The sequence below is a fragment of the Pistacia vera genome, unplaced genomic scaffold, assembly GCF_008641045.1.
Source record: "Pistacia vera cultivar Batoury unplaced genomic scaffold, PisVer_v2 Contig144, whole genome shotgun sequence".
In the NCBI taxonomy this organism is placed as follows: domain Eukaryota; kingdom Viridiplantae; phylum Streptophyta; class Magnoliopsida; order Sapindales; family Anacardiaceae; genus Pistacia; species Pistacia vera.
Window position 1 is genome coordinate 550,785 of NW_022195510.1, and position 27,411 is coordinate 578,195.

Sequence of the window (27,411 nt, forward strand, 5' to 3'; positions counted from 1 at the left end):
CTCTTCCTTATCCTTTCATTTATCTCAAACTTCAGTACAAACCTTTTGATAATAGACATGTCCCAATTAGGAAAATGTCTCACAATTTCTCTGGGCCGTCAGATTCGTCCACCTGTCCTTTAAGCAAGCCAAACCCAGCAACCAGATTGTCTCACGTATCACTCCCATGGCAAGTGCTTAACCAATAAGTTCCAATTTAAGGCATAATTGTTTTGGCTTAATAATTACCCTATCCTAATGATCTTCTGGCTTAGTATGGGTAAAAGGCTGACTCAAAGTTATGAAGGATTATGTGTGCAAATTCCCTCATAATCACCAACTCCCAACCACTATCTAATGGAAACGCGGAAGGGAAGCCACTTCCATTTCAAAAGGAGAAAACAACCCGAGGATTCACCTCGTTGTGCACCCACTTGCAATTTAAGCACTACTCTCAGTTAAACATTGCCCACAGTTAAAGGCTGACAACAAGTTAACTTCAATTATAAGTTTTCTACTGTTATAGCCTATATAAGCTACTTCCATCCGAACAAGGGGCCTCTCGGACTCACTCTCTTTTCCATTCATGTAAGCTCCCTTGGGCAGAGAGATCTTCTTCTTCTACACACATATCTCCTTGAGAGAAAAAAAGAAACTATTTGTAATCTGTAATCAAAGGGAAATACACCCAATGCAATACATAACAGAGGACATGGCTTGGAATCACCGATCGTCTCTTTAAAAATTCTATTTTGCTTCTATTCACTTTCGTCCATTTATCTCTTATTTTTTACTTGTTCATCTCTCTTTGCTGGTTAATTCACAACCACGCACCCACCTAACTCGATTTGTCAAAGTCGACCAAGTCTCTCTGATTGTTGTGAATTTTCATAACACCTATTGAAAAGAGGAAGATTGTTATTAATATTCACAGCACACTCTGATCAATGCTAAGCGTAAGAGGATAAAGCAAACGTGCATGGGTTCATCATATAATTTACTAGCAATTATGGGAGCATCGATCTTACTAGATGGTATTTTCAGTAGTCGTCTGCTTGCATGACTACACCAAAAAGATTTGCATTATGATTCTTTAGATTTTCTAACTAATTAATTAAACTTACATTTCATGGTCTAACAATTGCAGTAGAATCTGGTAATATAACATAATGAAACTGCCTGATGAATTGATGCTGACAATAGCTTATAACAAATAAAACACACCTGATTACATAATATGAAGGTATAATAATTTCTTCCATTGCATATGATTTTATGTGCCAGCTATATATTTAATAAAAAAAAAATGGAACATTTTGGTGGGTTCTAATTCTATAGAATAAGAAATAGCACTGAAAACTCTTTTGCCATCTGATACTGGAAGAAGGTTATGTGGAGAGTCCATTAATATTTGATACCTGCTCCTGTAACGAAGGCCCAGTTTCAAACTTAATTATTTGCAGAAATGTGGCCAACCACCAGATTAATCGGTATCTGGGCTGTCAAAATTCTCATTCAACCATATTCAAATAAATCAAACCAAAATTTAAATGCATTTCTAAATAATTGCTTTATTTTTTGTTAAACTAATCAATTATAAGTGAAATGGGAGAACATAGAAAAATCAAGATGTATATTCTCTTATTTAAATTAGAGAACAACAAAACAGATCATAGAGAAATTTCTTAAGTTCCTAAGAAGTATATGGGTCTTATATTACACAAACCCAAACCCAAACCCAGAAAATATCCCCAGGTCCAAATTTTACATGACTAAATTTTAATTGTAAAATAAAAAATATTTTGTTTATGGATAATTAGAGGCATATGAGACAACCAAAAATTAGTGATGGAAGGGAGGATAAGTTCGTTTAGTACACCCGATAATATGAGGCTCAAACAGGAAGCCTCATCCCACAACACAATTTTTGTTCTTACTCTTCATGGTATCAAATCTTCCAAATTTTTTTTTTTTTTTTTTTTATAAAATTTTCATCAAAATCTTCGACCTACCAAAATCCCCAGCTTCATCTTAAATTTAATCAACATCACATTTCCCAACACGAAATCCACTTTCTTACACACTCCTCCGACACATGGCATCCCACTAGTTGCTGAATCCACCACCAACCGACCCCACCTTATAACCATATTAAACTAATTTTATCTTAGACTACTTAATCAAAACCGTCCATTTTCCCATCAGCGGTTTTATTGTTCCGAGCATTGAGACGCATCATACGGGAGAAGCAGAGAAGTCAAGGGCCAAAATCGTAAAACGTTTTCCCATCATCATCAGCCTTCAACCCCACTTGAAAAAAAAAAACGGAGTATGAGATTGAAAGCTGATGATGTCCATTTGTTATTGGGAAACTCAATTGTTTGAAAGCAAAGTTATATATAAGAAAATAGGAAGTTATTCAGAGGAAGAAAGGCTATTCAGAGAATGGGAGAGCGTTTGTGTATGATTCTTGGAGGAGGAGTAGCAGCCGGATATGCAGCTCTTGAATTCACAAAGCGAGGAGTTGCTCCTGGTGAACTCTGCATCATTTCTCAAGAACCTGTGAGTCTTTTTATTTTTTGTTTCTTCTCTTTTTTAATACCCAATGCGTATTTTCTTCATATGTTTAAGGTCTTTCGGTATTTCGTTTTTAATATGTTATTGGAATTCCATCTCTCTAGTGAAAAATTGTTCAGGACTGAAACTTCATTTATCTGTTATGGTTTATTTGGGGTTGATAGGTATATTCTTTTTCAGGATTTGAACGTGCAAATAAGTTTCTGTGTTACCTATATGGTTGTTGGTTGACCAAAGGTGTGTTTTTTATTATCTCTTCAAGTTAGGGTGTTGCTTTGATATTTTGGAAGAATTCCTTTTTAATGTTTCGCGCTAAACTTCATAAAGATTTTAAACTAGAATAGAGAATTGCATAGTTTGTTACTTTTTATTAGAAACCATGTTTTGTTATATATTTTAAGCTTTTAAGAATGTATCTTGCCCAACGGAATTTTGATAGAATGTTCGTTTGGGATTAGTGTAGAGATAAGGCTTGGGAAGGAAACGAAATGGGGTTGGAGTTGGAAGCTTATGAAATTGTTGTCTGTGAGATACAAAATGATAGTTTATGTGCTAAACTTAGATTGATAAATTTTGCTGCATTTCTTTCAGGTTGCGCCTTATGGAGACCTGCGTTAAGTAAAGGTTATTTACTTCCAGAGTGTATGTATTTTCATCCTTAAACTCCTCAACTGGGTGTTTGTTAATATATTTATGTTGCGTGTATTTGATGTTTCTCATTAGGAAAGATAGAGGTTCTGTTGAGATTAGTTTAAATTTTAATGAATGGCATTGGCAATGCACCCTGTAGTCTCAGAATCACTGGTCGGTTGCTTGTGATATTTTTGCAACACCCTTATATTAAGTCCTTTAATGGCACATTCTTTGAGGTTTTTTTAAGGCTTGTGCTATTGAATTGTGGCCTTGAAGACATTGGATTTTGAGATTGTTTGCCCCTGAGATTTGTTTTATAGGGTTTCCAAGGCATCTCTTTTCAAAACTGAAATCTTTTGACAGTGTCATTCGTACACATTGAGACAATATTTCCTCAGGGCATTCAGATGCCTCATGGCTGTTATGCCTTATTTTATCAGCATGGTTCTATTGTTTTTATTTCCATGGTTAGTTTTTCACTCTAATCTGTAGAATACGTGTATATGCATGTCTAATTTGCTGGTCTTAGTCTTACATATAGAAGTAGAAAAATATTCCTGAATGTTCAGCAACAAAAGTTTGAAAGTTTAGAGTGAATAGAGAGAGTATGGACTATGTGCTCATGTTCTCTGTTGGAACCAAAAACATGTATATTAATTTGTTTCCTGATCAAAACATTGATGTTCTCAACCTCTATGAAGAAAGTGATCCAGACAATTCATTTTGTGCTTTAAGCCTTTTACCCTTTCTTTCTACTAGATTTTACATTACATGTGATCAAATTACTTTTAACTTCTGGTATTCTACAGCTGCGGCACGCCTTCCATCATTTCACACTGTGTGTTGGTGCTAATGGAAAGGTTGAGTCCAAAATGGTACAAGGAACCAGTATTATTGACTCATTTATGGTTGTGTCAACTTGAAACTTTAGAGTAATGGATGGCAGCTTCCTTTCTAGAACACATTAGTGGTTAAGTCCTCTAATGGAAACATAAATTAGTGGTTTGACTGTAGGCTATATATTACATAAAACTTATATTTCTTCATTCTGCAGTTAACTTGGTGCCTCATTAATAATCTCCCTGTTTACTTATTCGTATATTTGTTATCAGCTTTAAAAACATTTATATAAGGTTTTTTCGAGAACTATTGCTGCAAAAAATGTATATTTAGAATCTCTTAACTCCTTGTGAAATTTGGCCTTACTTTGTTGACTTTACCAGAACAGTTTAGAATGAAGGCTCCTGTCTTCTAGTAAAAGACATTATATTATCTCTAATACAAGATTAAAAGCCACTTGGGTAGATGTGAAAAAAATTTATGATTGCTTAAATTTACCTCACTCTTATGATTGACTGTTTAAATTGGCTTAGTTATAAATGCATCTACACCAGAAAAGTTAAAATACAGTACAAAATTACTGCATTGCTACATATGCATTTTCGTTGTACTTAGTTGTTGTTAATCTTATTAAATAATAATAGCTGACATTCTCACTGCAGTTTTACTCTTAATTTGTTTATCAATTGCAACTGTGTCCTTATATTCAGAGTGATAATGTATGTCACTCTAGTAAAGAGCTCATATTTATCCATTATGCCTTTTCTCAATTTGATTATCTATTTTTGAAATGGCAATTTTCTAGGAATTGAGTTGGTTCTTGAACTAGAGTTAAGTCTGCCGATGTGAGGCGTCAGACATTATTAACTGCAGCTGAGAACTATAAGTTACAAGATCCTCATCGTTGCAACAGGTGCTCGGGTATTGAAACTAATCTTTAAATAACTGATGACCTTTATTGCTTTTAGATGGTCAGTGGATCTTGTTTTTTATTGTTAAACGAATTTTGAATTATACAAAATGAAGGCAGTATTAATATTTTTACCTTCAGTTGTAGTTGATTGCAAAATCATTTCCTTCAAAAAGAAAATCTATTCGTAATGGATTTTTTTTTTTTTTTTTTTTTTTTAAGCAGTTTAGATCTTTTTTGAAACGTTTAAGTTATATTGAATATTATCATGTAGTTAGACTTGAATTGGTTTAAACATAGAAATTTTACTGAATTTGTATGACTTAGAAGTGACTGTGGATTTGACTTTGTGTGCCCTGAAATCAAATTTAGGCTCTGAAGCTTAGGAATTTGGGGTGAGTGGATCAGATGCTGAAAACGTGTGTTATTTACGAGATTTAGCTGATGCAACAGGATGGCAGATGTCATGCAATCTTCTGTTGGTGGGAATGCTGTTGTCATTGGTGGGGGCTACATAGGAATGGAGTGTGCTGCATCTCTGGTGATCAATAAAATAAATGTAACCATGGTTTTTCCAGAAGCACATTGCAGTAAGTATTCCTGCTCTGATAGTTTACAAATTTATTACAGATGTTTGAACATTTTGTGGAATCATCTAAATTCTTCATTAGCAAAGGTATTTATCAGTTTTGGTATTGCTCTTGGGTTTTTTTGTAGTGGCCCGGCTATTTACACCCAAGATTGCAAGTTATTATGAAGTTTACACATCTAAATGAGTTCATTAAAGGAACTGTCTTGTCATCATTTGACATCGACTCCAATGGGAAGGTAAATCTTTTGTTGCTTTAATATCTGGAGAATATTTATTTTTTGTTCCTTTAGCTGCTGTAAATTCATAAATCACTAAGTTTTGCTGACAAACTGATACACAGGTTGTAGCTGTTATCTTAGGGATGGAATCGATTGCCTGCAGACATGGTTGTAAGGGATTGGATACGTCCAAACACAAGCCTTTTTGAAGGTCAACTAACTTTGGAGAAGGTGGGATTAAAGTAAATGACGATTGCAATCAAGCAACAGCTCAATTTATGCAGTTGGCGATGTTGCGGCATTTCCACTCAAAATTTTGGTGAAATCCGAAGGCTTGAGCATGTTGACTCTGCTCGAAAATCCGCAGACATGCTGTTTCAATTATGGAACCAGACAAAACAGCGAATTCAACTACCTGCCATTCTTCTACTCTAGAGTCTTTGCGTTGTCTTGGCAATTTTATGGGGACAACGCTGGGGAAGTTTCCATTATGGGGTTTTTCTCAGGAAATACATTTGGTGCTTACTGGGTGAGTAAGGTCATCTTGTTGGATCTTTTCTTGAAGGTGGAACGAAAGAAGAGTATGAAGCTATAGCCAAAGCCACAAGCTTGAAGCCAGAAATTGAAGATTTAGCCGAGCTGGAGAGGCAAGGTTTGGGTTTTGCTTTGGCAGTTAGTCAGGAAGCAGTGCATCACCACCTCCTGCTGTGGTAATCAGAGTTCTGGCCTTGTTTTAGAGAAAGCCTTATATCCTTGGCATGCAACAGCTGGTGTTATTCTTTGCATCCGTGGCTGCATTGCATATGGTATGGGAGGAGGCGCCGAAGATGGTAGGAGACTATCCACGGTATGGCAAATGCAAGTGGAAGGTTATTGATGTTTTCTGATTTAATTCTGTAATATTCATGTTGTAACATTGATAGAAGTAGGATTGGGATACATTTGATCTTATATGATATAATCACTTGTATTCATCAGAGAATATATTGTATACGAAATCGTATCCTTGTTGATAATTTAAGAGAACTGTCATTACATTATCTAATAAAAATTCTAGGATCATTTACAGGTGGACAAAGAGATGTTAAGACATTGTTTTGGTTACATTTCAATAAAAAATCAACCTGTGTTTTGTAATTTGTTACAAAATTTGGTAAAGAGTGCTGGAGTCGTGTCCCATTTACCGAACTTGTATGATAGCAAAGTCATACCATGCAGGACAAAGCTTTTTAACTTCACCATGTGATGCTCAACGGGGTAGAGTAACAAGATTATGGTTTCATGGTTTTAGTCGGGACATTATTGGATCTCTATTTTGATGATGAACTCAAAGTTGTTTGCTATGATAAATGATTTTGATATCAATATAAAGAGTAAACGACTTTGTCCCACCCAGTTTGCCTTAATGACCTTTCCCACTTAAAAGTTTTAAAATATCACTTTCCTACCCAAAGTTAATATTACATTACTACCTAAAGCCGATTCGACAGTGAAAGTTCTCTCTGTCACCACCTTTCAACCTTTAGTCCCCTCTTACAAAACCTCTCTCACTCTGGCATTTGATTCTCGCCGATTATCGCCACCGCAAAACTAGAGTTTCTTGTTCTTAACTGATTTTCAGTTGATTCAACGGCGAATATTCAATCGATCGCCACCATTCGTCCACCGACCTTCACTCAACAAAACTCCTCTTACCCTAGCTTTTGTTAACTCGCCGAACTCCGTTTGAGAAAGTAAAATATATTTTAGGTATTAACGAACATAAACTTTAGGTGGGAAAGTGGTATTTTGAAACTTTTAAGTGAAAAATGTCATCAAGGCAAACTTTGGGTGGGAAAAAGTCGTTTACCTCAATATAAATAACTAAAATATTATTATATCCAACCAAATTGTCAATCCATTTTGAAAACTTATTGTACACTTCGTCTATTATCATTTATCCCTGGAAAAATAATTAAAGAGTATGTTATATTTACATCACTTTTTTACACCATTTTCATTACATCATAATGTGGTATATGTCACAACCACACAAATTTTATTATAATATTAAAAATTAAAATATTAAAAATTCGTGTGGTGTGGACATATGCTACATCATGATATAATGAATATGGTGTAAAAGAGTGATGTAAACGTAGTATTACTCTATTAAAAACCCCTTATTATGAATTGTAAACTTTTAAAATATTGTGGTTATCTTTTATATTTCATCCTTTATTATTTTATAAATTATCTAAGAGTTAACAACTTTTTCCACCCAATAATAGTTTAATGACACTTTCTCACCCATAGACTTTTAAAATACTATTTTACTACCCAAATTTATATTCCGACGGTGAATAGAGAGTAATAATTAGGTCATTTATCGATGAGCAGATCCATTTGAGGATGAATGTGCTTAAATGCTGATAAGATGGATGGTTTTTTATCGATTTTTGTGGGTTACTTTTGAGGAAGGGTGATGGTGAGTCAACGGAGGCAGAGCTAGAGAAAAGCACAAATTGAATAATTTGGCAAGGCAATATGATTGACGATGACTACGACTTTTAAGCATGTGGTATGATGATGATGATAATGGTTGAAAGATTGCTGAGGAAGCAATCTACACCATTGGATGAGTAAATAGACCAGACACATCTCATGAAATTTCTAATTTGCACGTGCCTGTTGTGTAATTTAAGCTTGGATATTAAATGAAAGTAAATTGTTGCTTGTCTCATCTGTCATAATCAATCTGAGTGTTATTACCCTATTGCCCTTGACAAAACCCACCCATGGATTCATAAATTCGGATGGCCATTTTGGTTAATTCCTCGCCAAAAAATCCACCAAATCCGGCAGGAATCACTCCCCCAACACCGTTCGAACTCCCCTAGCCCCCTTTTGACCAAAATTTAGCCCAATTACACTGGATTTGTGTCGCCACCTGTGACCTCCTCCGCCTTGCGATCGTCGTTTTCCAGCCAAATTGGCATGATTTCGATGTCTTTGGAATGCCCCTACACCACCAAACACATCCCGTCACCTCCCTCATCAAAACCCCTATCATCTTCACTCCTCTACACCGCCAAATCGTCGGCTACCGCTCAGTGAAATCGTGCGCAACCTGTCGATTTTCGACCAATTCCGATGACATAAACCTACCCTAACACCACCTTTTGATCCACTGGCGTCCCCTCTCTAAAACCCTCACTACCCCAAGCTGTAATTGCTAAAATCTGGCCACCGTGAGGGCCAAGAATTTGGCTACTGCTTCTTGGCCCTCGCGGTGGCCAGATTTTGGACACCGCTTGAGGGCCTCGTGGCGGTTGGATTTTGTGGCCACAAAGCCCTCACGCAGTGGCCAAATTCTGACCACTGCGAGGGCCAAGAAGTAGCCATTTGGCCGCTGCTTTGTGACCCACTCAAAGGCCAAGACTGGCCGCCATGAGAGAAATGTTAGAGAGAGGGTGCTTCTAAGAGAAATTTAAAGTATGGAGGCTCGCTTTGAAATTTTTATTTTTATATCAGATTTATTGTGGTATGAATAACCACTTTACCCTTTGTCCATTTAATTAAACGTTTTTCTGTTAATTTAAGGGTGAAAATATAGAATTTATGAAACTAGGGGTGGTAACTTGGTTTTCGCTGAACCTTGGGTGGGAACATGTTGTTTACTCTATATATATGTTTTTTCTTATTAGATATGTGTGAGAATGATATTAGAGTTTATCCCGAGAGACCTAGATGATCTTGTTTCAGCTATGGATAGGGCTATATATCAATTAAATGAGGAGAAAAACTAGAATATAATGGAATAGTACATCATCTATACCATCCTCCAATCAGTTTAAGTCGTATTTGATTTTTTTTTCTTTATCTTTATTTAATCGTAGATTGGTAGTTATTAAACATACTTAGCATGTATGTATTATCTATCACATCAACAATACCACCGAAATACCACATATTACAGTGAAACAATCATCAATATCTAATAATACTGGCTCCAAATAAATAATTCATACCAAAACCAAGCTAATTAATTGATTTGCTGAAACAATTTTAACAAGTTTATTACAACAATATATAAGTTAAAGTATTTGACAGGAACAATGCTAACCGTTTTCTGCTTGATTGTGTTGTGTGTGATTATGTTAGAATCAGGATAGTGACTACCAACTTCAAGGCGTGTATTAATGCCACTTTCTTAAAGGAAATTTCGCCCCTTTATAGTAAAAATAGGATCAACGAATTTCTTTAGGATATAATGAAGAATCTGCTTGTGTTATGCACAAAACAGAAACAGACTTGAGAGAGTTTTGGTTATACTAGAATTGTAGTTTTTTTTTTGTTGTGTACTTTTACAGAAAATTTTACTTCTTATATAGGATTGTTGGTACCATTGTTTTAAAACCTGGACCAGAGGGCAATCCGTTTTGCTGCCCAGGTCACGGGTTAGACCGGTCGATTGGACCAATGACGTCAACGATAATTTTATTTTAAAAAATTACATATTAATCCCTCAAATTTTAATACATTGCAAAAAATTCCCCTAAAAAGTTCAAAGGAGTCCCTAAAATTTTTATTTATTTAAAAAATGCCCCAACAAATTACCAATTAATCACTAAACTTTTGACATATCTCCAAAACACCCCTATAAAATTACAAATTAACCCTTATAATTTTGAAATATTATAAAAACCCCCTAAGACCTGAATCGGACCGGAGAAGCTGCCGGGTCTCAGCCTGACCAGTCCGGTCCGGTTTTTAAAACAGAGGTTGATACCTTTTAAGAGAATGTACCTTTTAGAAAACCCTTTGAAATATGGGCACAACCTTTTGAAGGTACATGACCTTTTGGAGGTACATAACCTTTTGATAATAGACATGCCCAATTAGGAAAATGTCTCACAATTTCTCTGGGCCGTCAGATTCGTGCCACCTGTCCTTTAAGCAAGCCAAACCCGAGCAACCAAGATTGTCTCACGTATCACTCCCATGGCAAGTGACTTAACCAATAAGTTCATCAATTTAAGGCATAATTGTTTTGGCTTAATAATTACCCTATCCTAATGATCATTCTGGCTTAAGTATGGGTAAAAGGCTGACTCAAAGATTATGAAGGATTATGTGTGCAAATTCCCTCATAATCACCAACTCCCACCACTATCTAATGGGAACGCGGAGGAAGCCACTTCCATTTCAAAAAGGAGAAAACACCCGAGGAGTCACCTCGTTGTGCACCCACTTGCAATTTAAGCACTACTCTCAATTTAAACATTGCCACAAGTTAAGGCTGACAACAAGTTAAACTTCAATTATAGTTTTCTACTGTTATAGCCTTATAAGCTAGCTTTCCATCCGAACAAGGGGCCTCTGGACTCACTCTCTTTTCCATTCATGTAAGCTCCCTTGGGCAGAGAGATCTTCTTTCTTCTACACACATACTCCTTGAGAGAAGAAAGAAACTATTTGTAATCTGTAATCAAAGGGAAATACACCCATGCAATACATAACAGAGGACATAGGCTTTGGAATCACCGATCGAATCTCTTTAAAATTCTATTTTGCTTCTATTCACTTTCGGTCCATTTATCTCTTATTTTTTACTTGTATTCTCTCTTTGCTGGTTAATTCACAACCACGCACCCACCTAACTCGTCTTGTCAAAGTCGACCAAGTCTCTCTGATTGTTGTGAATTTTCATAACAACCTATTGAAAGGAAGATTGTTATTAATTAATTACAAAGCACACTCTGATCAATGCTAAGCGTAAGAGGATAAGCACCGTGCATGGGTTCATCAATATAATTTACTAGCAATTATGGGAGCATCGATCTTACTATGTGGTATTTTCAGTAGTCGTCTGCATTGCATAGATACACCAAAAGATTTGCATTATGATTCTATTAGATTTTCTAACTAATTAATTAAACTTACATTTCATGGTCTAACAATTGCTAGTAATCTGGGTAATTACATATGAAACTGCCTGTGAATTGATGCTGACAATAGCTTATAACAATATAACATCAACTGGATTTGCATATATGAAGGTATAAATTAATTCTTCCATTGCATAAATGATTTTATGTGCCAGCATATATATTTAATAAAAAAAAAATGGAACAATTTTGGTGGGTTCTAATTCTATAGAATAAGAAATAGCACTGAAAACTCTTTTGCCATCTGATACTGGAAGAAGGTTTGTGGAGAGTCCATTAATATTTGTACCTGCTCCTGTAACGAAGGCCCAGTTCAAACTTAATATTTGCAGAAATGTGGCCAACCACCAGATTTAATCGGATTCTGGGCTGTCAAAATTCTCATTCAACTCATATTCAATAAATCAAACCAAAAATTTAAATCATTCTAAATAATTGCTTTATTTTTTTTAAACTAATCAATTATAAGTGAAATGAAGAACATAGAAAAATCAAGATGTATATTCTCTTATTTAAATTAGAGAACAACAAAACAGATCATAGAGAAATTTCATTAAGTTCCTAAGAGTATATGGGTCTTATTATTACACAAACCCAAACCCAAACCCAAAATATACCCCAGGTCAAATTTTACATGACTAAATTTAATTGTAAATAAAAAATATTTTGTTTATGGATAATTAGAGGCATATGAGACAACCAAAAAATTAGTGATGGAGAGGAGGATAGTTCGTTTATAACAGCCGAATATGAGGCTCAAACAGGAAGCCTCATCCACAAAACCAATTTTTGTTCTTACTCTTCATGGTATCAAAATCTTCCAAATTTTTTTTTTTTTTTTTTTTATAAAATTTTATCAAAATCTCGACCTACCAAAATCCCCAGCTTCATCTTAAATTTAATCAACATCACATTTCCCAACACGAAATCCACTTTCTTCACCACTCCTCCGACACATCATCCCACTTTGCTGAATCCACCACCAACCGACCCCACCTATAACCATATTAAACTAATTTTATCTTAGACTACTTAATCAAAACCGTCCAGTTTCCCATCAGCGGTTATTATTGTTCCGAGCATTTGAGACGCATCATACGGGAGAAGCAAGAAAGTCAAAGGGGCAAAATCGTAAAAACGTTTTCCCATCATCATCACCTTCAACCCCACTTGAAAAAAAAAACGGAGTATGAGATTGAAAGCTGATGATGTCCATTTGTTATGGGAAACTCAATTGTTTGAAAGCAAAGTTATATATAAGAAGAATAAGAAGATTATTCAGAGGAAGAAGGCTATCAGAGAATGGGAAGAGCGTTTGTGTATGTGATTTCTTGGAGGAGGAGTAGCAGCCGGATATGCAGCTCTTGAATTCACAAGCGAGGAGTTGCTCCTGGTGAACCTGCATCATTTCTCAAGAACCTGTGAGTCTTTTATTTTTTGTTTCTTCTCTTTTTTAATACCCATATCGTATTTTTTCATATGTTTAGGTCTTTCGGTATTTCGTTTTTAATAGTTATTGGAATTCCATCTCTCTAGGGAAAAATGTTCGGACTGAAACTTCAGTTTATCTTTTGGGTTTATTTTGGGGTTGATAGGTATAGTCTTTTTCAGATTATAACGTGCAAATAAGTTTCGTGTTACCTATATGGTTGTTGGTTCCAAAGGTGTGTTTTTTATTATCTCTTCAAGTTAGGGTGTTGCTTTGAATATTTGGAAGAATTCCTTTTTAATGTTTCGCGCTAACTTCATAAGATTTTAAACTAGAATAGAGAATTGCATGTTTGTTACTTTTTATTAAAAACCATGTTTTGTTATATATTTTAAGGCTTTTAAGAAATGTAATCTTGCCCAACGGAATTTTGATGAGATGTTCGTTTGGGATTAGTGTAGAGATAAGGCTGGGAAGGGAAACGAAATGGGGTTGGGTTGAAGCTTATGAAATTGTTGTCTGTGAGATACAAATGATAGTTTATGTGCATAAACTTAGATTGATAATTTTGCTGCATTTCTTCAGGTTGCGCCTTATGAGAGACCTGCGTTAAGTAAAGGTTATTTACTTCCAGAGTGTATGTATTTTCATCCTAAACTCCTCAACTGGGTGTTTGATTAATATTATGTTGCGTGTATTTGATGTTTCTCATTAGGAAAGATAGAGGTTCGTTAGATTAGTTTAAATTTTAATGAATGGCATTGGCAATAGCACCCTGTAGTCTCGAATCACTGGATCGGTTGCTTGTGATATTTTTGCAACACCCTTATTTAAGTCCTTTAATGACATTCTTTGAGGTTTTTTTAAGGCTTTTGCTATTGAATTGTGGCCTTGAAGACATGGATTTTGAGATTGTTTGCCCCTGAGATTTGTTTTATAGGGTTTTTCCAAGGCATCTCTTTTCAAAACTGAAATCTTTTGACAGTGTCATTCGTACCATTGAGACAATTTATTTCCTCAGGGCATTCAGAAATGCCTCATGGCTGTTATGCCTTTATTTATAGCATAGGTTCTATTGATTTTTATTTCCATGGTAGTTTTTCACTCTAATCTGTAGAATACGTGTATTGCTGTCTTAAATTTGCTGGTCTTAGTCTTACATATAGAAGTAGAAAAATTTACCTGATGTTCAGCAACAAAATTTGAAAGTTTAGAGTGAATAGAGAGAGGTATGACTAATGTGCTCATGTTCTCTTGATGGGAACCAAAAACATGTTATATTAATTTGTTTCCTGATACAAAACATTGATGTTTCTCAACCTCTATGAAGAAAGTGATCCAGACAATTCATTTTGTGCTTTAAGCCTTTTACCCTTTCTTTCTACTAGATTTTGACATTACATGTGATCAAATTACTTTTAACTTCTGGTATTCTACAGCTGCTGCACGCCTTCCATCATTTCACACTTGTGTTGGTGCTAATGAGGAAAGGTTGAGTCCAAAATGGTACAAACACGGTTAATTATTGACTCATTTATGGTTGTGTCACTTGAAACTTTAGAGTAGATGGCAGCATTCCTTTCTAGAACACATTAGTGGTTAAGTCCTCTAATGGAAACTAAATTAGTGGTTTTGACTGTAGGCTATATTTACATGAAGAACTTATATTTCTTCATTCTGCAAGTTAACTGGGCCTCTATTAAAATCTCCCTGTTTACTTATTCGTATATTTGTTATCAGCTTTAAAACAATTATTAAGGTTTTTTCGAGAACTATTGCTGCAAAAAAATGTATATTTAAGAATCTCTTAACTCCTTGTGAAATTTGGCCTTACTTTGTTGACTTTACCAGAACAGTTTAGAATGAAGCTCCTGTCTTCAGTAAAAGACATTATATTTATCTCTAATACAAGATTAAAAGCCACTTGGGTAGATGTGAAAAAATTTTGATTGCATTAAATTTACCTCACTCTTATGATTGACTGTGTTTAATGGCTTAGTTATAAATGCATCTACACCCAGAAGTTAAATGACAGTAGCAAAATTACTGCATTGCTACATATGCATTTTCGTTGTACTTAGTTGTTGGTAGATCTTATTCAGAAATAAAATAGCTGACATTCTCACTGCAGTTTTACTCTTTAATTTGTTTATCAATTGCAACTGTGTCCTTATATTCAGATTGATAATGTATGTCTACTCTAGTAAAGACTCATATTTATCCATTGCCTTTTCTCAATTTGATTATCATTTTTTAAATGGCATAATTTTCTAGGAATTGAGTTGGTTCTTGAAACTAGAGTTAAGTCTGCCGATGTGAGGCGTCAGACATTATTAACTGCAGCTGGAGAGACTATAAGTTACAAGATCCTCATCGTTGCAACAGGTGCTCGGGTATTGAAACTAATCTTTAATAACTGATGACCTTTATTGCTTTTAGATGGTCATGGATCTTGTTTTTTATTGTTAAACGAATTTTGAATTACAAAATGAAGGCAGTATTAATATTTAGTTACCTTCGTTGTAGTTGATTGCAAAATCATTTCCTTCAAAAAGAAATCATATTCGTTAATGATTTTTTTTTTTTTTTTTTTTTTTAACGTTTAGATCTTTTTTGAAACGTTTAAGTTATATTGATTATTATCATGTAGTTGAGACTTGAATTGGTTTAACATAGAAATTTTACTGATTTGTATGACTTAGAAGTGACTGTGATTTGACTTTGTGTGCCCTGAAATCAAATTTAGGCTCTGAAGCTGGAGGAATTTGGTGGGAGTGGATCAGATGCTGAAAACGTTGTTATTTACGAGATTTAGCTGATGCAAACAGGATTGCAGATGTCATGCAATCTTCTGTTGGTGGAATGCTGTTGTCATTGGTGGTGGCTACATAGGAATGGAGTGTGCTGCATCTCGGTATCAATAATAAATGTAACCATGGTTTTTCCAGAAGCACATTGCAGTAAGTATTCCTGCTCTGATAGTTTACAAATTTATACAGATGTTTGAACATTTTGGTGAATCAAATCTAATTCTTCATTAGCAAAGGTATTTATCAGTTTTGGTATTGCTCTTGGGTTTTTTGTAGTGCCCGGCTATTTACACCCAAATTGCAAGTTATTATGAAGATTATTCACATCTAAAGGGTGAAGTTCATTAAAGGAACTGTCTTGTCATCATTGGACATCGACTCCAATGGAAAGGTAATCTTTTGTTGCTTTAATATCTGGAGAATATTTATTTTTTTGTTCCTTTAGCTGCTGTAAATTCATAATGATCACTAAGTTTTGCTGACAAACTGATACACAGGTTGTAGCTGTTATCTTAGGGATGGAGTCGATTGCCTGCAGACATGGTTGTAGTAGGGATTGGAATACGTCCAAACACAAGCCTTTTTGAAGGTCAACTAACTTTGGAGAGGGTGGGATTAAAGTAAATGACGATTGCAATCAAGCAAACGCTCATTTATGCAGTTGGCGATGTTGCGGCATTTCCACTCAATATTTGGTGAAATCCGAAGGCTTGAGCATGTTGACTCTGCTCGAAAATCCGCAAGACATGCTGTTTCCGCAATTTATGGAACCAGACAAAACAGGCGAATTCAACTACCTGCCATTCTTCTACTCTAGCTCTTGCGTTGTCTTGGCAATTTTATGGGGACAACGCTGGGGAAGTAGTCCATTATGGGATTTCTCAGGAAATACATTTGGTGCTTACTGGTGAGTAAGGGTCATCTTGTTGGATCTTTTCTTGAAGGTGGAACGAAAGAAAGTATGAAGCTATAGCCAAAGCCACAAGCTTGAAGCCAGAAATTGAAGATTTAGCCGAGCTGGAGAGGCAAGGTTTGGGTTTTGCTTTGGCAGTTAGTCGGAAGCAGTGCAGTCACCACCTCCTGCTGTGTTAAATCAGAGTTCTGGCCTTGTTTAGAGAAAGCCTTATATCCTTGGCATGCAACAGCTGGTGTTATTCTTGCTGCATCCGTGCTGCATTTGCATATTGGTATGGAGGAGCGCCGAAGATGTAGGAGACTACTCACGGGTATGGCAAATGCAAGTGAAGGTTATTGATGTTTTCTGATTTAATTCTGTAATATTCATGTTGTAACATTGAAGAGTAGGATTTGTACATTTGATCTTATATGATTAATCACTTGTATTCATCAGAGATATATTGTATACGAAATCGTATCCTTGTTGATAATTTAAGAGAACTGTCATTACATTATCTATAAAAATTCTAGGATCTTTACAGGTGGACAGGAGAGTGTTAAAGAGACATTGTTTTGGTTACTTTCAATAAAAAATCAACCTGTGTTTTGTAATTTGTTACAAATTTGGTAAAAGAGTGCTGGAGTCGTGTCCCATTTACCGAACTTGTATGATAGCAAAGTCATACCATGCAGGACAAAGCTTTTTAACTTCACCATGTGATGCTCAACGGGGTAGAGTAACAAGATTATGGTTTCATGGTTTTAGTCGGACATTATTGGATCTCTATTTGATGATGAACTCAAAGTTGTTTGCTATGATAAATGATTTTGATATCAATATAAAGAGTAAACGACTTTGTCCCACCCAAGTTTCCTTAATGACCTTTCCCACTTAAAAGTTTAAAATATCACTTTCCTACCCAAAGTTAATATTACATTACTACCTAAAGCCGATTCGACAGTAAGTTCTCTCTGTCACCACCATTTCAACCTTTAGTCTCCTCTTTACAAAACCCTCTCACTCTGGCTTTGAATCTCGCCGATTATCGGCCACCGCAAAACTAGAGTTTCTTGTTCTTAACTGATTTTCAGTTGATTCCACGGCGAATATTCAATCGATCGCCACCATTCGATCCACCGACCTTCACTCAACAAAACTCCTCTTACCCTAGCTTTTGTTAACTCGCCGAACTCCGGTTGGAAAGTAAAATATATTTTAGGTATTAACGAAACATAAACTTTAGGTGGGAATTGGTATTTTGAAACTTTTTAAGTGAAAAAATCATCAAGGCAAACTGTGGTGGGAAAAAGTCGTTTACTCTCAAATAAAATAACTAAAATATTATTATCCCACCAATTGTCAATCCAATTTTGAAAACTTATTGTACACTTCCGTCTATTATCATTTATCCCTGGAAAAATAATTAAAAGAGTAATGTTATATTTACATCACTTTTTTACACCATTTTCATTACATCTAATGTGGATATGTCACAACCACACAAATTTTATTATAATTTAAAAATTAAAAATAATTAAAATTCGTGTGGTTGTGACATATGCTACATCATGATATAATGAATATGGTGTAAAAGAGTGATGTAAACGTAGTATTACTCTATTAAAAACCCCTTATTATGAATATTAATACTTTTAAAAATAGTGTGTTATCTTTTATATTTCATCCTTTATATTTTATAAATTAATCTAAGAGTTAACAACTTTTTCCCACGCAATAATAGTTTAAGACACTTTCTCACCCATAGACTTTTAAAATACTATTTTTACTACCCAAATTTATATTCCGACGGTGAATAGAGAGCAACCTCGTCCAAGCTATTAGGGCTTTTGAAGAGAGAGGCCGATGAGTCTTTTGGAGGTGAAAGGTTGGATTTTGGTGATTGAGATTAATCAGATTTGACTTGGAGGGGCGGCTATGCAAACCCTAATCGTTCGATTGCCAGCAATTGTGGGATTGACAAGAGTAGTGTTTGAGGGGTTTTGGTGAGTGATGATCGAGGAAGAGAATGGTTTTGGTGTGGGGTCGCAACGATCTCGAAATTGGAACGGAATATAAATTTGGGTAATAAGTAGTATTTTAAAAGCCTATGGGTAGGAAAGTGTCATTAAGCAATTACTTGGGTGGTAAAAAGTCGTTTAGGGTCTGCTTGGAGTTTTAGGTAGCGGTTATGGGCAAACCATCGTAGCGGTTTTGAGGTAAACCACCGTCGCGGTTTTGAGGGGTTTTTAGTAGCAGTTTTTAAAACACCCAACCTGTGCTTGAGAATTTATTTTCCAACGGTTCTGACAGTTTTTTTAAATGATAATTTACATAAATGCCATAAAGTTAAAACACTTTCTCTTTGCTTAATTAACTTTGAAGTATAAATTTGACTTGCATGTTTTAGCTACTCAGTCTTGGAAAAGGTGTCTTTACAAAGTTGTACTTATGTTTCTTATTTAACACCGGGTTTTGGGTTTTACTACTTCCATTACATTAGTCTGTGTCATGGTTTCCAATTTAGTAGAGTAGAAGACGCTATAATTATCAAATTGGAATGGCTGGACATAGTTTTGACTCCTGTGAAGAATAATAACAAGCAAATAAATTTGAAGAGAAAGGAAAGATTGTAAATTAAGTTAAATGGCAGAAACAGATTGCGGTCAAATACTGGACACAGTTTGCTTAGAGCATTGAAAATGGTGTTTTTAAATAGCTGGTGATTGACAACTTTTCTTTTCAGGTTTTGAGAAACTAATAGTTAATACATTATTATTATGAAAGGATTTTTTGAGAAAGAAATTATTGAAAGGATTTTGTGCTAGAGAGAAGTCAACAGTAGAGCGAGATATGTGTGCAGCAAAGAGAGTGAAAAGGTTTTTTTTGGGATAAAAGTTTTAATCAGTCAAAACACCTCAATTTGGAGTGTTTTATAAACCTCGCAAAAATACACTAACTGATTTTGGGAGGTTTTTAAACCAGTCAAAACCAACCTATTAAAAATCTGGCAATGGGGTTTTTAAACACCTCAAAACCGGTCTAATTAAAAACCTCCCAAACTAATGAAAAAAAAACTCCCAAGCAGACCCTTACTCTAAGAAGGCGTTTGCTTGGAGGTTTATGAGATTAATGGGGTTATGTCATCAATATTACTTAATTGTCATGTTTGTTGTCAATAATATAAGATTCCGGTAATCTTTCAATACCAATAGTAGTTAATGTTGGTAATATTGGAGGTAATCTATAACCTCTATTTTCTTAGGCATTGTAAGATTACCAAGGTAATCTTATTTTTGTTACAATTATATCCCTTATTAATAAAATTTTAGAACAATAATACCCTTATTTTTAAATTAATTTGCATGATCTAGCTTTGCTATTTCACCCCAATTAACTTTTTGGACAAAATTACCCTTGAATTGAAAACAATTGCAACCCACCCAAGCCACCACCCCCACCCATCTATCGCCAGCCAAACCACCGTCAGAAGTCGCCGTGAGACACAAGGAGGCTCTGATATCCGTTTCTGGCCATACTGATGGCTGGAAATGGCCAAACAATATGCCAACGGCCATATTTTTGGTAATTTTCGGCGAGATGGATGGATCTCGTTAACGGCCATATCTCATCCAAATATGGCCGTAAAGGCCATTAACAACTAAATTCATCAATCTCGTCGGAAATGGCCATATAGGACCTCTCGGTGACGGTGAGCTACTCATTGCGACCCAGGCAACTTCCGGCTGCAGATGGTGGTGGTGAGCAGGGGCTTGGGATGGTGGGGGTGATTTTCTTATAAATTAAAGTTTTATATAAGTAGGGTGTTTAAGCAAATCTTAAATATTGGCAGTTAAAAATTATTCAAAATTAATAATAAAATTAATTACATTAATTTTAAAAAGAGAGTAATTTAATAATTTAAAAACATACTTACTAATTTATTTATTTCAACTAAATATATTAATATAATATACTCACTAATTAACTAAACATATTTTTCTAAAGATTTCCCAATTTTCGCGTGAACCAAACGGACCTGATTTTGTTTAGCACCAACTAGTTGCTCATTTGGTCTAGTGCCAGAGGTCCGTAGTCGGTTATACGATACTCAAATGTACCTCTCAAATCACTTTTTTGCCAGCCTCTCCCTTTTCCAATCACGAGGGTAATATCGACAGTTAACACATAACTCTCATCACTATAACTCCACTCCCACTCTTCCTTATCCTTTCATTTATCTCAAACTTCAACTCTCTCAACCAATTCCATCTTCTTCAAAACAAAACCCAAGCCCAAATCTTCCCCAAAATGGCGACAACTCTTTCAGCTACGACAAGACTCACTCTCCGCTCTCATCCTTCTCCCTCAAACTCATCTTTTCCCCTTCTCACCCCAAACAATTCCTTAAATTCCTTCCTACCACCCCACCTTTCTAACCTCACCCACCGCACCTCTCATCTCCGCCCCTTGCCGCCGTCGAAGCCCCCGAAAAGATCGAAAACTCGGCTCCGAGATTTCTTCCTTGACTCTCGAGGAAGCTCGCACTCTGGTGGACTACCTTCAGGATAGCTCGGCGTCTCTGCTGCCGCCTTTGCTCCCGCCGCAGTTGCCGCGCCCGCCCGAGTCGCGGTGCAGGAGATGCGCCGGCTGCAGTGGAGGAGAAGACGGAGTTCGATGTTGTCATTGAGGATGTCCCGAGCAATGCGAGAATTGCGGTGATTAAAGCTGTGAGAGCGCTGACTAGCTTGGCTTTGAAAGAGGCGAAAGAGTTGATTGAAGGGTTACCGAAGAAGTTTAAGAAGGAGTGTCTAAAGACGAACTGAAGACGCTAAGAAACAGCTTGAAGAAGCTGGAGCTAAGATTGCAATTGTCTAGAGACCCTTACATTGATTTTGTGTACCTTTTTTGGGGGAATTTTCTGATGGTAGTTTCATTGTAATTTGAAACTGTAATTTCTATGTGGTTATCGTCTTATCGATTGTTTCTCATGGTTTTAGCTAAAACTCCATTTGTTATTGTTATTTGAATTGCTCTATTTTGTTTGTTAAATTGCTTGATTGAGTTGCTTTTGGCGGATGAGGTAAGGCGTGTGTATTATTAATAGAACGCTGCGTTTCAATTGAGCAGAAGAGTAATTAAAGGTCTAGTTTTGTGAGAAGATGTATAAATTAGAAATGGGATGTTAAGATATAATATTAGTGGCACTGCAATGTTGGCTCAAAGGCTGCCTTTCTGGTTCAATCTTCAATGTGGCCGCCCTTGTTTTGTTACATTGCATTATGAGATTTGGCACTATGAAATTGTTTTTTTGTTTATCCATCGTATAATAGTTCAGACGTCCTATGGTTACAGGCATTGCGAGATAGGCCATCTTCCAATTTCTTTTTGAGTAAACGACATGTTCCACCAAGGTTTAGCAAAATCCCAGTTTCCACCCGTATTTTCATAAACAATAACACTACGGATCCGAAAAAGTTCAACCGAAATTCTATATTGGTCTACGTATAATGCGCGTCTAATTTTTTATAATTTTTTTCTAGTGAACGGCCGTCCATCAAATTTGGACCCGTTCACTCACATGGATGCCTGTCCATATACAAGGGACGGGCGTCCCCATTTAAGGACGCCCGTCCAAATAAAATACAATAAAAAAATTTGCAAAACATTATGGACGGCCGTTCATAGGTTGTGGACGGCCGTCCCTTAATTTTGAACGGGCGTCCCAATACGGGACGCCCGTCCAAACTTAATTTGTTTTAAAAAAATAAAAAAAAATTTGGCCGCCATCCATAAATTGTGGACAGGCGTCCCTTAAGTTTGGACGGGCGCCCACAAATAATGGACGCCCGTCCTTACCAAATATGAAAAAAAAAAAAAAAAAAAAAAAAACCTTTTGGGACGGCTTTCCGAATGGATGCCCGTCCCTTACATTGGACGGCGTCCATTCGTCCATACTTTAATAAAAAAAAAAAAAATTCTAAACAAAACCAATTCTCTTCTTCTTCGTTTTCATTCCTCCTCTCTTTTCTTCGTCTCAAGTTGCCATGCTGATGCAAACGAGAAATCCAGTGCCCAGACAACTGATTGACGGTCTGTGAAATTACAAATATAAATCAGTAAATGCTTTAATTTCATTTGCAGATCTAGATATACATGCACCAGTGACACCAAGTCATTTTTTTTAATCAGCTTCCAGAAAATAAATGAAAAAAGGAAGGGAAAAAGATATATGGACAACAGTATAGATAATTACCTTTCAGTGTTAGAATCCACCAACATATCCTCTGGGTTGTCTCCAACAATTATTAGAAGTTTCCCATCAGGACTCAGCAAGTATGCTGCAAAAGCACAAAATAAAAAATTCAATTGAAAGCTTCAGCCTGCAAGTCTTCATTATTGCCCAGAAAATGAAGCACAAAACCCTCCATGTCAACAAAGGCACCACTACTATACGGACAGATGAGACGTTGAATTGTAACTAACTTACATTCACTCGCCAAGGAAAACGGAAATGCTTAGAGAGTTGATACTTTTCCATATCAAAATCTCTAACACCATAGTCATTATTTGAGGCAGTGAAATGGACTGCACCACTAGCAATGAAGACGAAGAAAAAGAGAGACACCATAGTCATTATTTGAGGCAGTGAAATGGACTGCACCACTGGCAATGAAGACGAAGAAAAAGAGAGGAGATGGGGAATGAAGACGAAGATGTTTTGCAACAGAAGAATGGGTTTTTGTTTAAATTTTTTTTTTTTTATCAAAAGTATGGACGCCCGTCCAAATGTAAGGGACGGAATGGACGCCCATCCAAACATTAGGGACGGCTGTCCAAACGTCCCCAAAGCTTTTTTTTTTTTTTTTTTTCACATTTGGGTCAAGGACGGGCGTCCATTATTTGTGGGCGCCCGTCCACAATTTATGGACAGGCGTCCAAATTTTTTATTTTATTTTTTAAAACAAACTAAGTTTGGACAGACGTCCATTCCTTATGGACGCCCGTCCAAACTTAATGGACGAGCGTCCCGTATTTACAGACGCCCGTCCAAAATTAAGGGACGGCCGTCCACAACCTATGAACAGCCGTCCATAATGTTTTGCAAATTTTTTTATTGTATTTTATTTATGGACGGGCGTCCTTTAAATGGGGACGCCCGTCCCTTGTATATGGACGCCCGTCCATATAAGCGGCCGTCCAAATTTGATGGACGGCCGTTCACTAGAAAAAAATTGTAAAAAAATTCAGACGCGTGTTACACGTAGGCCAGTACAAAATTTCGATGCAACTTTTCCGGTGTCCGTAGTATTATTGTTTCATAAATTTCATATTCGTACCCTCAAATTAACATCGTTTGTTATTTTTTTTGGTTCTAACACAATATAGATAGTGCTATTACCAAATTACCCTTATTATTTTTTCTCTTTTTCAATACAGCCAGCGTTCCTCACCAGACTTCCTACTGTCAATGGGCCGTGGCCTTTCATCTTTCCCAATTTTCTGCCGTCGATCGAGCATGGTGTTTCACCTTTCCAGCCAACCGCCAACCCACAAACAACTGCACCCTTAAATCGCTGGCCAATAGCCACTATACTTTCGCATTTTTTCGGCTAGATCCCAACCGATTCTCACACTGAAAATCAACCTTGTCTGCACCATTCGACTCCCTTTCCTCTCTTCATCAAAACCCATCCCTCCTTTGATCAAAGACGTAGTCAGGATTCTGAGTCAGTGGGTTCAAAACATCAAAGTTGATAAATTTATAATAAAATTTATCAAAAATATAATTTATTTGCAATTACAATTAAAAAAACAAAACAAATTTATCAAAATTCAACTCATAACTTAGGTTTTTCAAACAATTTCTACTAATCCAATAAAATTTAAGTCATCAAACCTAACTTTAAATATTAAGCAATTAACCAATATATCAAAATTAAACCAAATCTCCAAATCTCTACAACTTAAGGTTTCATCAATTCTTTAAACCATATTCAAAATTAACTCAAAAACTAACCAAAATTTATCAAACTTAATTTAAAACAACAATTAATTAACTTATACCTCAACATAAACAAGATTAAATCAAAACTCACATCAAAATCTATAAATTATTTCAAATCCATTTATTAAACTCAACAAAAATCCATAACTCATAATCTTTCATCAATTAAGAAAGCTAAAAGAAAAGAATTTTAAGTAAAAAAATAAAAATAAAATTAACATCATCTTACTTTGTAATCCAAAGGAGTAATATTTCTTGAGTATCCAATTAAAGGAAAAATATAACATGAGTGAAAAGAAGAGGAAATTAAAAAAAAAAGACAAATTTAAAAAATATTAATTGATAATTCATTTTGTAGGGTCAATATAAAATTAAATGGGGTTAAAATTATAAAATCTATAAAATATTAATACTTTTTTGAAATTTTTGAAAAGTTCAAAAAGGATTCGATTGACCCCCAACCCAATATGTGGCTATGTGTCTGCCTTTGACCCTCCCCACTCGTCGTTTGCTGCCCCTGCCTTGCACTTGCCGTCGCGAGATAGTCGCTTTCTCATCTGCTTATTGTTGGGTATTGGTGTTTGATCAATGGGGTTTGTTGTTTTTAAAGTATTGTTGTTGTGTTGATTTATGGTCGCCGGCAAGCCTCCCACCACTTAAACCTTGCTGCTTCATCTACCACCTATTCAACCATTTGCCGCAGCCAGCTCAACCAATCCAGCACCCGTCCTTTCTCCTGCACGCATAGCCTAGCATGAAGATGGGTGGAGGGGCAAAAACCAAGGGTGTAAACAAAATTATTTTGAAATTTTTATTTTTATTTCATATTTAATGTAATATTAAATAATTTTCGTTAAATTAAATTAAGGGTGAGAATCTATAACTTATGAAACCAAGGTGGGAACTTGGATTTCGCTAAACCTTACGTGAGAATATCTTATTTGCTCTTTCTTCTTTATAAAATATTAAAATGTTTTGAGAAATTCTGTATAAATCTGATAATATTTGCTTAGCCATTTTTTACTGACGTTTAAATTTTCTATCATTGACTCACAAAAANTCATAACTTAGGTTTTTCAAACAATTTCTACTAATCCAATAAAATTTAAGTCATCAAACCTAACTTTAAATATTAAGCAATTAACCAATATATCAAAATTAAACCAAATCTCCAAATCTCTACAACTTAAGGTTTCATCAATTCTTTAAACCATATTCAAAATTAACTCAAAAACTAACCAAAATTTATCAAACTTAATTTAAAACAACAATTAATTAACTTATACCTCAACATAAACAAGATTAAATCAAAACTCACATCAAAATCTATAAATTATTTCAAATCCATTTATTAAACTCAACAAAAATCCATAACTCATAATCTTTCATCAATTAAGAAAGCTAAAAGAAAAGAATTTTAAGTAAAAAAATAAAAATAAAATTAACATCATCTTACTTTGTAATCCAAAGGAGTAATATTTCTTGAGTATCCAATTAAAGGAAAAATATAACATGAGTGAAAAGAAGAGGAAATTAAAAAAAAAAGACAAATTTAAAAAATATTAATTGATAATTCATTTTGTAGGGTCAATATAAAATTAAATGGGGTTAAAATTATAAAATCTATAAAATATTAATACTTTTTTGAAATTTTTGAAAAGTTCAAAAAGGATTCGATTGACCCCCAACCCAATATGTGGCTATGTGTCTGCCTTTGACCCTCCCCACTCGTCGTTTGCTGCCCCTGCCTTGCACTTGCCGTCGCGAGATAGTCGCTTTCTCATCTGCTTATTGTTGGGTATTGGTGTTTGATCAATGGGGTTTGTTGTTTTTAAAGTATTGTTGTTGTGTTGATTTATGGTCGCCGGCAAGCCTCCCACCACTTAAACCTTGCTGCTTCATCTACCACCTATTCAACCATTTGCCGCAGCCAGCTCAACCAATCCAGCACCCGTCCTTTCTCCTGCACGCATAGCCTAGCATGAAGATGGGTGGAGGGGCAAAAACCAAGGGTGTAAACAAAATTATTTTGAAATTTTTATTTTTATTTCATATTTAATGTAATATTAAATAATTTTCGTTAAATTAAATTAAGGGTGAGAATCTATAACTTATGAAACCAAGGTGGGAACTTGGATTTCGCTAAACCTTACGTGAGAATATCTTATTTGCTCTTTCTTCTTTATAAAATATTAAAATGTTTTGAGAAATTCTGTATAAATCTGATAATATTTGCTTAGCCATTTTTTACTGACGTTTAAATTTTCTATCATTGACTCACAAAAAGGCACCATATCCCAACTAACTTCCACACAACTAGATTAGTGACGAGGAACTTCGTTCCTTGAGGGTTGAGGCAAAGCGACGACACCGTTACATGAAATGAAATGACAAAGTTAGCGGTGAAATTGCTGTTTGCCTTTTAGGTTCCAGGTGGCCATCATCCATAACGTCACGGCATTTTAAACACGTACCAGCCTTTCTCTTTTCAACTTGTTTTTACTGCTGCCGTTATCGCACTGTTAAAAACGATTAACAATGGCCCCCTATGCCCTAACACATCCACGCCTCTATTTCTTCAAACAAAAAA

At 35.5% G+C, this 27,411-nt stretch overlaps 3 pseudogenes; all 3 read left to right on the forward strand.

The window, feature by feature from the left end:
• Positions 1–2,310: 2,310 nt before the first annotated feature.
• LOC116123678 lies at positions 2,311–6,626 on the forward strand (annotated as a pseudogene).
• Positions 6,627–12,981: 6,355 nt separating this feature from the next.
• Positions 12,982–17,130, forward strand: LOC116123679 (annotated as a pseudogene).
• Positions 17,131–21,124: 3,994 nt separating this feature from the next.
• On the forward strand, positions 21,125–21,691 carry LOC116123680 (annotated as a pseudogene).
• Positions 21,692–27,411: the final 5,720 nt, after the last annotated feature.